The sequence below is a fragment of the Hyla sarda genome, chromosome 5 (genome assembly GCF_029499605.1).
Source record: "Hyla sarda isolate aHylSar1 chromosome 5, aHylSar1.hap1, whole genome shotgun sequence".
NCBI classification, from domain to species: domain Eukaryota; kingdom Metazoa; phylum Chordata; class Amphibia; order Anura; family Hylidae; genus Hyla; species Hyla sarda.
Window position 1 is genome coordinate 140,138,131 of NC_079193.1, and position 14,326 is coordinate 140,152,456.

At 41.7% G+C, this 14,326-nt stretch overlaps 1 protein-coding gene across 1 annotated transcript in view; it reads left to right on the forward strand.

The window, feature by feature from the left end:
• Positions 1-3,060: 3,060 nt before the first annotated feature.
• The window catches only part of ITPRID1 (ITPR interacting domain containing 1), a 248,932-nt gene continuing 237,666 nt past the window's right edge, over positions 3,061-14,326 (forward strand). The window contains exon 1 of the mRNA XM_056520390.1: positions 3,061-3,079. The gene's annotated coding sequence lies outside the window, so the exon portion shown is untranslated. The remainder of the gene's footprint in view (positions 3,080-14,326) is intronic.

Below are 14,326 nucleotides of genomic sequence, written 5' to 3' on the forward strand. Positions count from 1 at the left end.
AAAAATCCAGTGTAGATAGGAGCAATGGTTTTAAAAGGAGGCCTTCAAGAACAATATAACAAACATTGCTAAACTAAACAATAAGAACGCTATATTAGAATCGAACCTTCCTGGCTTTTGCTGAGGCAAAGTCTTCTATCACTTTTGAAAAATTCAGGCTTCTGCAAATGTCACGTCCGATTGCAATCTCTGCAAGACCATTTAAGCGATCTTGTGACATTGATGATCTCAAATAATTAATTAATGTCAGCCGTGAGAAACTTCTTTCACCTGAAGCTACGGTCACAGGAACAGTCAAGATGATTTGCAAAGCTACTCTCAGATTTGGGTACAAATCTAGTAGGTTTTGAATGTGATTAAGAATATTAATTGGCAAATCTGACACATCATCCGGCATGCTCCTTATTGCAGAACATATTTTTAATGTCAGATCATTGGGATCAATATCGTCCATTGTTTCAACAAAGTGTCTGCAGCAATATTCCAGTATTTCTTCATTTATAGCAGATTTCATTTCCTTTTTGCTAAAAAGAAAACCAAAAAGGTGGTAAAAGTCATTTATTTGTGAAAACCTCTCATTTATGCCTACGATTGCAGTGTCAATCAGTGGCAAGAAAAAGGCCCTTTTCACAAATTCCTCTGGAGTGTTGTGCTCTTCATCCACACGTTCATATTCGAACATTCTTCTCTTTGTTTGTCTTCTTCTTAAGGGCACGGAAAATTCAACGTCTGCTTCATCAGCTATCTCCTTTGCGGTGGAATAGGCCGATTCAAATCCCCCCTCCCTGTAGTCTTGCAGAAAACGCATTACTAAATCAATTTCTTTAAGTATGTCCATGCCAACTTTTGGATTTTGAAATAGTTTGCTTACACGATTAATGTGGTACAGTATATTGTGCCAAACAACGATACAAATTATGAACTTTCCAGAAGAGATTTCCTTGGAAAGGCTCCTGGCCTCTGCAGCTTTCATGTCATCTTTTTTTGATGCTGCATAAATGACGAGATCTTCAAGTGCATAGCAAACATCCCCTAGTTTGTAGTGAAGAACCTTTACACTGTCAATAAGGCATTCCCAGCATGTATCAGAGAGTGGTTTTAGGGTCAAGTTGGGCACATTTTTCTTCAAAATTGCCCAGTGCTGTGTTGAAGAACTGAAGAACACATACAGTTGTTGTAACACTCCAAATAACGTAACGTGGAGTAGATAGGTATACATCACATGGTCATGAAGAGAGCGGGTGTCCCCCCTCCAAAAAACCTAGGTCCCATCACATGGTCATGAAGAGAGCGGGTGTCCCCCCAAAAAAACCTAGGTCCCCACGCGTTCCGTCACTTTGGGTGACTTCCTCAGGGGCACATGGCTCCGATCTAACCAACACATCTTTTTATATCATTACAGTTCATTGACTCAGTGCCGGCAGGTGTGGGCCCCACCCCCTTCCACACACACTCTCACCATTCATCCTGTTCCGGTATTAGAGAACCATTCATCCTGTTCCGGTGTTAAGGCAAACATTTCCAGTGTCAGGGTTGTTTCCCTCATTCCAAACTCATTACACCAGAACAACGGAAGTGCCTGAGCACTGTACTTATGTATAAGGCACCGCCTACATAGTACTGCTCCTGCGCTCGCGTGATCTCAAGAATCTCGCTCATGCGTGGTATACAGCATACTTGACATGTACATTAATTCACTAATACAGATTTCAGACTCTCCAAGTGGCCATGACCGTAGTAAAATCTATGTATATATATATGGTCTGCAAGACCACTTGGTTAAGGTGCCCCCATGTGGGACACCGATCTCACCAACCTTATCGATGTGCTCACGAGATCCAAAGGATCTCGCGCATGCGCATTATGTACAAAGACTCCCACATACATGGTACTCTGCGAAGTAGATGCAGGCAGCCATATTGTTGGCTTCAATACTCCAATAACGCATGCGCGGTTTCACGCGCATGCCCAGTAAGCTGCACCGGACTCAAACTTACTTTCAAAGGATTACAAGCCTGTCTATAGACATTCTGGTGGTGGTGCCTCCACGCGCATGCTCAGTAATCCGCGCAGGGCTCGTACTATTTATAGTAATTACAGGTATATCTACAGAGATTCTGGCAATAACAAAATTTTTTTGGACATATGTATTAGTCACCACCATATGTGCAGACCATAAGCATATATGTTAATCACCACAATTTGTGCAGTGATGTAGTGCTGTCTAAAAGGGGAGATGCAAAATGTTATATACAAAATATATATAAAAGAAAAAAACATATTTTTGAGTGTTACTAAATATAGTCACCTATTCTAATGTGACAATTGTAAAGCAGTTGTAAAACACCATCACAAAGATCATCACAACAATCTATTTAGTGTTCCAAAATAACTATGATAATAAATAATGGACATAAACTATAGACATCAATCCATAGCTAGTCCCTATCCAATATGCATTGCCCTTACTCAAAATTGTATTGAAGTAATGCCCTCTCATATCCTGGTCCACTACCTACTCCCCAACTAGTTTGAATATTACTATTATATATGCGGTGTATAAGAGGGCATACCATCAGAAGTCCCATACAAATGCATATCTCCCATGAATATGATTAATCCCATCCCAACATATACACTCATTCAGAGCTTCCAAACACATACGTACTCCATACCTGCATTCTTTCCCAACACACCCCATTCATACACCCACTGTTGCCGGCACTGAGTTAACAATATACATTTCATATGGCAAAACATTAGTGTTTAATGATAGTTATCATACATAAGTAGCAATCAATTCAACTCTATTTCCCTTATTTGTCTTCTTCCAGTAAGTTTCGGGATAAAGTGGAGGGAGCTCTGTCTCACCAGTCCAAGCGCAAGGCTGAATTGCCAAAGTCCCAGGTATTGCTATCACCCCCCGCCCCCATCCGCATGAAGTTTTTCTGAAGGCCTCCACAAGACCTAATTCCATTTTTTTCTATCTTTTGGCAGACGGCTCACTAACCATCATCCATCCTATATCGTTACCACCATTCATCACGAGTCCCACCCATATCCATCATCTAGTCAGCAGGTAAGTCTCATCTCAAGTCTGCAATAAAGGGAGGTTTTAGCATATTTAATTTTGCCTTTTACATACCGAATGTATTCACATTTAAAGGGGCCAAAGCAGTATATTGATCCCAGAAAGGCCCAGTCAGGTACCAGAGAACAACTGCATACCTATAGGTACGAAATGTGTATGACAACTAATTGTAGTAAGCATGGAGTGTATGTATCAACTAATTTGATACCCTCTGGGGATGTGTACCCAATGTGCACCCCCCCAATTGGCTATATGAGACACAGAGCGGTCCAATGGGGGATAATATACCCTCCATCTGGTCGTGGCATATAATGGGGTAGATAGTGTTAGTGTTTCTTTGGAATCCTTTTACTAATCAAAGTGATTGTGAGATTTTTTGTGACATATTGTCCTTTTTATAACTGGTACATTTTTGCTGTTACATGCAATGTTTATTGTGAAATATTATCACAAGTTGAAAATGTCAGCATTTATCTAGATTTGAAATTCTTTATATGGCGTTTTTTGTGTTTACTGTCGGGTAACATATCTTTATTTTGTGGGTTGGTACAATTATGGTGATGCCCAAATTATATAGTTATTTTCATGTTTTTATTTTTACGTTTCCATGATGGAAAAACCAGAACTTTTGAATTTTTTGTCCGACCGCGTTGTGTGAGGGCCTATTTTATGTATGACAAGATGTAGTTTTTGGTACCATTTTTGCAATACATTTTGCTTACTTTTGATAATTTTTATTTCACTTTTTTGGAGGCAAGATGACCCAAATTAGCAATTCATACATTCTCTTGTCATTTTATAGTACAAGTCATTATGAATATGGTGATACCTATTATGTATACTTTTTCTTTTATGATAATAGGGCTTCATTAGGAAACGGGAATTTATTTTATTCTTGTTACACTTTATTTATTTATTGAAAAACATTTTAGTTTGACACTTTTACATCTGATTGCTGTTATACTATATTGCAGTACATTTGTACTGCAGCATAGTATATAACTATTAGCAAACACTGACATGCGGCCTGTGAGACCCAGCCTATTGGCCTATGGCTGGACCTCACATCCTTCTGTACTTGGCAGATAGGAGACCATCAGGCCTCCTGCTGCCATGGCAACCATTGGGACCCTGCAATTGTGTTGCAGGGTCATTGGAGAGGGACAAGTTGAGCTGCCTCCCCCTTTCTATCCTATAGATGCATTAACCAGTACTGACCACAACATCTATGGAGTTAACACTGCAAAGACCAACACCATAATTTACAGCTGGATCCCGCCATTGATCTCGAGCAGTGCAGGACTAATGTATATGTCCATTTGCGGGAATGTACCCACAGATAGGATGTATGTGTGGTGGCGGGGGGTGTGGTGCAGGGCAGATGTTGTTACCCTAGGGGCAGATGGCATTAACCCCTTGTAGTTATGATGCAAGGGTGTGGTCTAGCCTATAACCACCCGAAGGTATACCGCTGGATCCTGGGCTAGGAACGGGGGCAATGAAGACTCTGATGCCAAGTTACGGCCAAGTTAGCTTTACTGAGGGTAGACGGTTGGTAAGGTTTATACAGTTCAGCCAGGGCTCAAGGAGGTGACCAGTGAGGCCTTGATGGGACTTGTAGTAGGACTGGACAATTGAATGCAGAACACGCTATCTTGACAGATGGCAGGGACTGACTTGACTTGACTCATAAAGCTGTGACTTTAGCTTACTTGACTGGATGGTGGCTGCAGGACTTGACTTTGAGGTCTCCAGCACTCTGGACACACACACTAGGCACGACTGCACTGGACCTCAGCTTAGCAGAAGAGCAGGGCTCAGAGAGAGAGAAGCTAGCTCCACCCAGGGCTTATATGGGGGAGACTAGCAGGGAACCCATAGGTCACTCTTGGATCACCTGGTCACTGATACCTCCTGGGTAACAATCACATGACATATCACATGGTATAACTCTTAAAGCAACATTACATTTTATAACACTTTACATGGTAAAACATATTTACAATGGGGAAAAAAGTGCAGGGGGCCTTGGGGACACTGAAGGAGGTTGTCTGACATGACAGCAGGAGCACGGGGTAACACCTCCTGTACTGGGCCACCACATATGCAGACACCCTAAGGAGGGAAGGGGTTTACATAGCAATAATTGTTGTAAACCAGTATTTTCTGACCAGCGTGTCTCCAACTGTTGCAAAGCTACAACTACCAGCATTTGGCTGTTCGGATATGCTGAGAGTTGTAGTTTTGCAACAGCTTTACATAGTTACATAGTTACATAGTTAGTACGGTCGAAAAAAGACATATGTCCATCAAGTTCAACCAGGGAATTAAGGGGTAAGGGTGTGGCGCGATATTGGGGAAGGGATGAGATTTTATATTTCTTCATAAGCATTAATCTTATTTTGTTCCAGGAATGTATCTAATCCTGTTTTAAAGCTGTTAATTGTTCCTGCTGTGACCAGTTCCTGAGGTAGACCGTTCCATAAATTCACAGTCCTCACGGTAAAGAAGGCGTGTCGCCCCTTGAGACTAAACTTTTTTTTCTCCAGACGGAGGGAGTGCCCCCTCGTCCTTTGGGGGGGTTTAACCTGGAACAGTTTTTCTCCATATTTTTTGTATGGGCCATTAATATACTTATATACGTTTATCATATCCCCCCTTAAACGTCTCTTCTCAAGACTAAACAATTGTAACTCCTTTAATCGCTCCTCATAGCTAAGATGTTCCATGCCCCATATTAGTTTAGTCGCGCGTCTCTGCACCCTTTCCAACTCCGCAGTGTCCCTTTTATGGACAGGTGACCAAAACTGAACAGCATATTCCAGGTGAGGCCGTACCAATGCTTTATAAAGGGGGAGTATTATGTCCCTGTCCCTTGAGTCCATGCCTCTTTTGATACATGACAATATCCTGCCGGCTTTGGAAGCAGCAGCCTGACATTGCATGCTATTCTGTAGTCTGTGATCTACAAGTACACCCAGATCCTTCTCTACCAGTGACTCTGCCAGTTTAATCCCCCCTAAGACATACGATGCATGCAGGTTATTAGTACCCAGATGCATAACTTTACATTTATCCACATTGAACCTCATTTGCCAAGTGGATGCCCAGACACTTAGTCTATCTAAGTCATCTTGTAACTTATGCACATCCTCTATAGACTGTACCGTGCTACAAAGCTTGGTGTCATCTGCAAAGATAGAAACAGAGCTGTTAATACCATCCTCTATATCATTGATAAATAAATTAAACAACAGCGGTCCCAGTACTGAACCTTGGGGTACACCACTAATAACCGGGGACCAATCAGAGTACGAATCATTGACCACCACTCTCTGGGTACGATCCATGAGCCAGTGTTCAATCCAGTTACAAACTAAAATTTCCAAACCCAAAGACCTTAACTTACCTGTCAGACGTCTATGAGGGACAGTATCAAATGCTTTAGCAAAATCCAGAAACACTATATCCACAGCCATTCCTCTGTCAAGGCTTCTACTCACCTCTTCATAAAAGCAAATTAGATTGGTTTGACAACTTCTATCCTTAGTAAACCCATGCTGGCTATCACTTATAATACAATTATCCCCTATGTATTCCTGTATGTAATCCCTTATAAGTCCTTCAAACAATTTACCCACAATGCACGTTAAACTTACCGGTCTATAGTTTCCTGGGGAAGACCTAGAGCCCTTTTTGAAGATTGGCACCACATTCGCCTTGCGCCAGTCCCTTGGCACAATACCAGACACCAGAGAATCTCTAAATATCATGAACAGGGGTACAGATATTACTGAACTTACCTCTCTAAGAACTCTTGGGTGTAGTCCATCCGGTCCTGGGGATTTGCTTACATTTATATCACTTAACTTACCTTGTACCATCTCTACATTAAGCCAGTTCAGTACATTACATGATGTGTTACCAGCACTGACCTGGCCAATGTCAGCTCCTTCTTCCATAGTGTATACAGAACTAAAGAACCCATTCAGTAGCTCCGCCTTCTCTTGATCGCCTGTGACAACCTCCCCATTATCATTATTAAGGGGTCCTACATGCTCTGTCCTTGGTTTTTTTGCATTTATATATCTAAAAAAATATTTAGGATTAGTTTTGCTTTCTTTGGCCACCTGTCTCTCATTTTGAATTTTTGCTGTTTTTATTACATTTTTACAGATTTTATTAAGCTCCTTGTACTGTTTAAATGTTATCGCTGACCCATCAGTTTTGTATTTTTTGAAGGCTATTTTTTTGCTGTTTATTGCTCTTTTAACATCATGTGTCAGCCATGTAGGATTTAGTTTCAATCGTTTATATTTGTTCCCCTTTGGTATATATTTAGCTGTATAGTTATTTAGAGTTAATTTAAAGATGTCCCATTTACCTTCTGTATCAGTATTTGAGAACACCTCCCCCCAGTCTATGTCCTGTAGTGCAGCCCTCAGCCCAGGGAAATTTGCCTTTTTAAAGTTATATGTTTTTGCCTTCCCCGCCTGTCTTTGTTTTCTACATTTTAAGTCAAAAGTAACTATATTGTGGTCGCTATTACCAAGGTTTTCCCGCACAGTTACATTACCAACCAGCTCTGCGTTGTTGGAAATGATCAGATCCAACAAGGCATCACTTCTTGTTGGGTCCTCCACAAACTGGCCCATAAAATTATCCTGCAATAAATTTAGGAATTGTCGCCCCTTTGTAGTTTTAGCCAACCCCGGACCCCAATCTATATCTGGATAGTTAAAATCTCCCATTATTACCACTGTACCTGCCCGGGCGGCCCTCTCTATTTGTTTATGAAGCCGAACTTCTATCTCTTCAGTGATATTAGGGGGTCTGTAGATTACCCCAAATATTATTTTTTCAGTATTTCCCTCCTTTTGTAATTCTACCCACAATGATTCCACATCCTCAGAATCATCACACACTATGGCATCGTTCACACTGACTTTCATACCACTTCTTACATACAGACAGACTCCACCACCTTTTCTGTTCATTCTATCCTTGCGAAACAATGTAAACCCCTGCAGATTGACAGCCCAGTCATGCGAGGAGTCCAGCCATGTCTCAGTGACCCCAACTATATCAATATGTTCCTCCAGTATCAAGGCCTCAAGCTCCCCCATTTTATTTGCTAGGCTTCTGGCATTTGTGAACATACACTTTACATTTCCATCCTTTATGTTATTGGGGTTAATGGGATTCAAGGGTGTAAGTTTTATTTTCCTATGAAGCCTATTCCTATTAACTATTCTAACCCCTCCCTCCGCTCCACCCCCAGGTACATTTATAATTCCCACCTCTCTATCTACACTATCTTCCCCCTCTTTGCTGTAGGTTCCCTCCCCCCAAGTCCCTAGTTTAAACACTCCTCCACCCTTCTAGCCATCTTCTCCCCAAGCAAAGCTGCACCCTCCCCATTGAGGTGCAGCCCGTCCCTACGGTAGAGCCGGTAACCGACAGCGAAGTCAGCCCAGTTCTCCATGAACCCAAACCCTTCCTTCCTACACCAGCTTCTGAGCCACTTGTTTACCTCCCTGATCTCCCGCTGCCTCTCTGGTGCGGCTCGTGGTACTGGTAGTATTTCAGAAAAGACTACCTTGGAGGTCCTTGCCTTAAGCTTGCGGCCTAAGTCCCTGAAATCATTTTTAAGGACACTCCACCTACCTCTTACTTTGTCATTGGTGCCAATATGTACCATGACTGCTGGGTCCTCTCCAGCCCCGCCCAACAACCTGTCAACCCGATCCGCGATGTGCCGAACTCGTGCGCCAGGCAGACAGCACACTGTTCGGCGATCCCGGTCTTTGTGACAGATTGCCCTGTCTGTCCCCCTAATAATTGAGTCCCCCACCACTAGTACCTGTCTGGCCTGCCCTGTACTCCTCCCTCCCTCCTTACTGGAGCAGACACCCCCCTGGCGGTCAGAGGCGGTATCCTGCTGCAGTTCTGCTAGCTCTGTAATGGCATCCCCCTCATCTGCCAAGCGGGCAAACTTGTTGGGGTGTGCCAGTTCAGGACTAGCCTCCCTGACACTTTTTCCCCTACCCCTCTTTCTAACTGTAACCCAGCTAACTGCCTGACTGTCCTGCAACTCCGTCCCACTGTCCTCCCCCACCTCTATTCCCGAGAGTGCCTGCTCAGTGAGCAGGAGACTCCTCTCCATGTTGTTAATGCTTCTCATTGTTGCCAGTCGCCCCTCTAGATGCAGGATCTGGGCTTCCAAACGGACAACTAGCACACATCTCGCACAACAATATGCACCCTCAAACTGTTGTTCAAGGATTGCATACATTGAACAGGATGTACATTGGACTGCATTTTCCAACATGGAGGCCATCTAATTATGGGGATTTCACAAATGTATAGGAAAAAACAGACAGTCAAAATGACACTTAAAATTTTTTGTAGACCTTGTGGGTTCAAAAATTAAAACTCACAGCGATCTCAACCTCCTGCTTTCAAACTCCAGTTTTTGAAACTCCTCTTTCACGCCCCCTCTTACACAGCAACACTCAAAAAGAGCAAGCTCTCAATAAGAGTCCCAAGCTAAGATTTATACACCTGTGCCCAATCTACTCCTCCTCCCCCTAGAGGTGGAACAGAGAAAAAAAAAAAAAATGAAAAAGGGTGTTTAAACTCTAACAGTTATCCCTCTATGTGCAAAAGAGAAAAACTTACCCAAAATAAGAATGTGGGCTATAGGCAGTCGCACCCACTCCACAGATTCACTCCGCACAACAGATAATCACAGTTTTTGAAACTCCTCTTTCACGCCCCCTCTTACACAGCAACACTCAAAAAGAGCAAGCTCTCAATAAGAGTCCCAAGCTAAGATTTATTCACCTGTGCCCAATCTACTCCTCCTCCCCCTAGAGGTGGAACAGAGAAAAAAAAAAATGAAAAAGGGTGTTTAAACTCTAACAGTTATCCCTCTATGTGCAAAAGAGAAAAACTTACCCAAAATAAGAATGTGGGCTATAGGCAGTCGCACCCACTCCACAGATTCACTCCGCACAACAGATAATCACAGTTTTTGAAACTCCTCTTTCACGCCCCCTCTTACACAGCAACACTCAAAAAGAGCAAGCTCTCAATAAGAGTCCCAAGCTAAGATTTATACACCTGTGCCCAATCTACTCCTCCTCCCCCTAGAGGTGGAACAGAGAAAAAAAAAAAAAAAAAAAATGAAAAAGGGTGTTTAAACTCTAACAGTTATCCCTCTATGTGCAAAAGAGAAAAACTTACCCAAAATAAGAATGTGGGCTATAGGCAGTCGCACCCACTCCACAGATTCACTCCGCACAACAGATAATCACAGTTTTTGAAACTCCTCTTTCACGCCCCCTCTTACACAGCAACACTCAAAAAGAGCAAGCTCTCAATAAGAGTCCCAAGCTAAGATTTATACACCTGTGCCCAATCTACTCCTCCTCCCCCTAGAGGTGGAACAGAGAAAAAAAAAAAAAATGAAAAAGGGTGTTTAAACTCTAACAGTTATCCCTCTATGTGCAAAAGAGAAAAACTTACCCAAAATAAGAATGTGGGCTATAGGCAGTCGCACCCACTCCACAGATTCACTCCGCACAACAGATAATCACAGTTTTTGAAACTCCTCTTTCACGCCCCCTCTTACACAGCAACACTCAAAAAGAGCAAGCTCTCAATAAGAGTCCCAAGCTAAGATTTATTCACCTGTGCCCAATCTACTCCTCCTCCCCCTAGAGGTGGAACAGAGAAAAAAAAAAAATGAAAAAGGGTGTTTAAACTCTAACAGTTATCCCTCTATGTGCAAAAGAGAAAAACTTACCCAAAATAAGAATGTGGGCTATAGGCAGTCGCACCCACTCCACAGATTCACTCCGCACAACAGATAATCACAGTTTTTGAAACTCCTCTTTCACGCCCCCTCTTACACAGCAACACTCAAAAAGAGCAAGCTCTCAATAAGAGTCCCAAGCTAAGATTTATACACCTGTGCCCAATCTACTCCTCCTCCCCCTAGAGGTGGAACAGAGAAAAAAAAAAAAAAAAAAAAATGAAAAAGGGTGTTTAAACTCTAACAGTTATCCCTCTATGTGCAAAAGAGAAAAACTTACCCAAAATAAGAATGTGGGCTATAGGCAGTCGCACCCACTCCACAGATTCACTCCGCACAACAGATAATCACAGTTTTTGAAACTCCTCTTTCACGCCCCCTCTTACACAGCAACACTCAAAAAGAGCAAGCTCTCAATAAGAGTCCCAAGCTAAGATTTATACACCTGTGCCCAATCTACTCCTCCTCCCCCTAGAGGTGGAACAGAGAAAAAAAAAAAAAAAAAAAATGAAAAAGGGTGTTTAAACTCTAACAGTTATCCCTCTATGTGCAAAAGAGAAAAACTTACCCAAAATAAGAATGTGGGCTATAGGCAGTCGCACCCACTCCACAGATTCACTCCGCACAACAGATAATCACAGTTTTTGAAACTCCTCTTTCACGCCCCCTCTTACACAGCAACACTCAAAAAGAGCAAGCTTTAGGCACACTGTTTGAGAAAAAATTTTGTACATTAACATAGTTAATGTTGGACAAAGCATTAGTGTTTAGTATAGACAGTGAGGGCACAATCCAGTGGAGAAAATATTTAACAACACATAATGTCAAATAATAATCTGCATCAAGGATCTCCAAAATAAAATGTACACAATAACAAAGTGGACATGTTATCTATATGGTGCCCATGAGGAAAATGGGTAAAGTAGTTCAGGGATTTATTGTGGTCAAAAATGGCTTTGTGACTGACCAGACAGGAGAGGAGGGGGAGGAGGAATGGAGCAGAATGCTTTCACAGTTTGTGACGTGATGTCACAGCTATAAGATAGAGTGCACAGCTGATAATGAAAGATCTGTGCACTATGGCTAATAATATTATATTAGAAAGTTACTATTTTACACCACACACAGGTTGTTTCTTTTGCTGGACAACCCCTTTAAGGCCTATCAATAATAATTTTAATTGTGTGGGGTCAGCTCAATATGTGTCAGAGATGTTGGAGATAACTCTACTTATGAATAGTGTTGAGCGTGAATATTCAAAATGCTAATTTTTACCGCAAAATATTATCGACACTTAACAATTTCAATAATATATAGAATATAGTGATATATATTCGTAATGATGAATGTTAGTTCTTTTTAGTACTATTTTTTTAATGCAAATTTATGTGAATATCGGCACTTTCATACTGGACACTGATCCCTCCCTTCTTTTAGGTGAAAGATATAATTGCGCATGCACACTATGTGAATTTCATCATAAATTTTTGCATGGGAAATAAAATGAGAACGAACATAGCGGATATGTGGACTTTGCAAACATAAGACGAATATTCGTCTATATATTCGCAAAATATTGTGAATTTGAATATGGCCCCTGCAGCTCCTCACTACTTGTAAGAGGGTAATCCTGGTGCTACAATTCCTCCAACAGTAGTGAGAACAGTTGAAAAACAGTTTATGAAGGCTGTTTGCCCCCGTTTTTTTCATCCCCGTTTCAGTTCCGTTTTTGCAGATTGTAAACGGATTAAAAACCATTTAAAAAAAATCCCATTCATGTCAATGGGATTTTTTTTACAATCCGTTTACATCCGTGTGCACCCGTTTGCACTCATTTCCGTTTTTTTCATGGAAGAAAAAGACGGCACATGCAGTATTTTCTCTTCCGTGAAAAAAAACGAAGAAAACACGGACATCATAATTTTAACATTGAAGTCTATGGCAAACGGATGAAACGAATGATCCGTTTGCACCCGGGTTTAAAATATTCGTAATTACATCTGAGCATGCTCAGAAGAGGTGACATCAGCAGACTCCTACAGTGTTGTGGGACTATTACTACTCTCATCATGGAAACAAGTCTGTTCCATGATGGGTGTAGTAATTCCCCGGCTGCGGGAGTCTGACGGTGGCTGGGGGGGACTACATTAGTGTTTGTACTACTATCCCCATCATGGATCAGACTCTGTTCCATGATGGGAGTTGTAGTACAGGGCTGAGGGATTGATCGCTAGTGTTGCTCGCGAATATTTGCAATGCAAATTTTATTTGCGAATGCCGCATATTGGCGAATTTCCGAATATTTGCGAATATAGCACTATATATTCATAATTACGAATATTGTTTTATTTTAGTTTTATTATTTTTTTCTTCACAGTACACATCACAGTGATCATCCCTCTCTGCTTCCAGCTTGTGTGGTGTAAGAAGGCTCTAATACTACTGTGTGAGACTGGAGTGCGAATTTTCGCATGTGCGAAAATTTGCATATGCTAATTTGCAAATGTGAATTTTCGCTAATGCCAATTTTTTTATATGCTAATTTTCACATATGCTAATTTTCACATACGCAAATTTTCGCATATGCGAAAATAAAACGCGAATATTACGAATATGCAAATTTCGCGAATATATGACGAATATTCGTCCATATATTTACGAAATATCGCAAATTTGAATATGGTTTATGCCGCTCAACACTATTGATCGCAATGGGTCTCACTTCTGAGACCCGATCCGATCAGAAGTTATTAAGCAGGTGAGCGGGCGGCATGGTCCGCAACCCTGCGATCACCGATGTATTTTACTTTCATTTTGAAATTCCCTGCAGGGATCTCTGAATGGCCAGTACCGAGGAGCCAATCAGGGCTCCCTGCGGGGATTTTTAAAATGGACAATGTATAATAAAAGCGCTATGGGGGGCAAAATATATAACAATATATATCTAGCCCCCAGCGCATTTATAAAGATATAACCCCACAGCACTTCTATAAAATATGCCCCTGCAGTGCCATGTATGAATAGTATTCTATTAGCAGCATTGTGCCGGCGGCTGCTGGTGCGATGCTCTGCGAGTAAAATACTATTTACAGATAGCGCTGCATTAATGACAAATGTGCCGAATGTGGGGTCACATAAATATGCTGGCGGGGGGTATATAATTATAAAGGTGCAGGCGCGGGTTACATTATAAATGTGTTGGCGGGGGTCACATATATATATATTGCGGGGTATATATTTTTGTGCTGGCAGGGGTTATATCTTTATAAATGCGCTGGGGGGCTAGATATATAGCACTATATATCTTGCCCCCCACAGCGCCTTTAATATACATTGTACATTTTAAAAATCCCTGCAGGGAGCCCTGATTGGCTCCTCAGTACTGGCCATTCAGAGCCCCCCCGCGGGGAATTTAA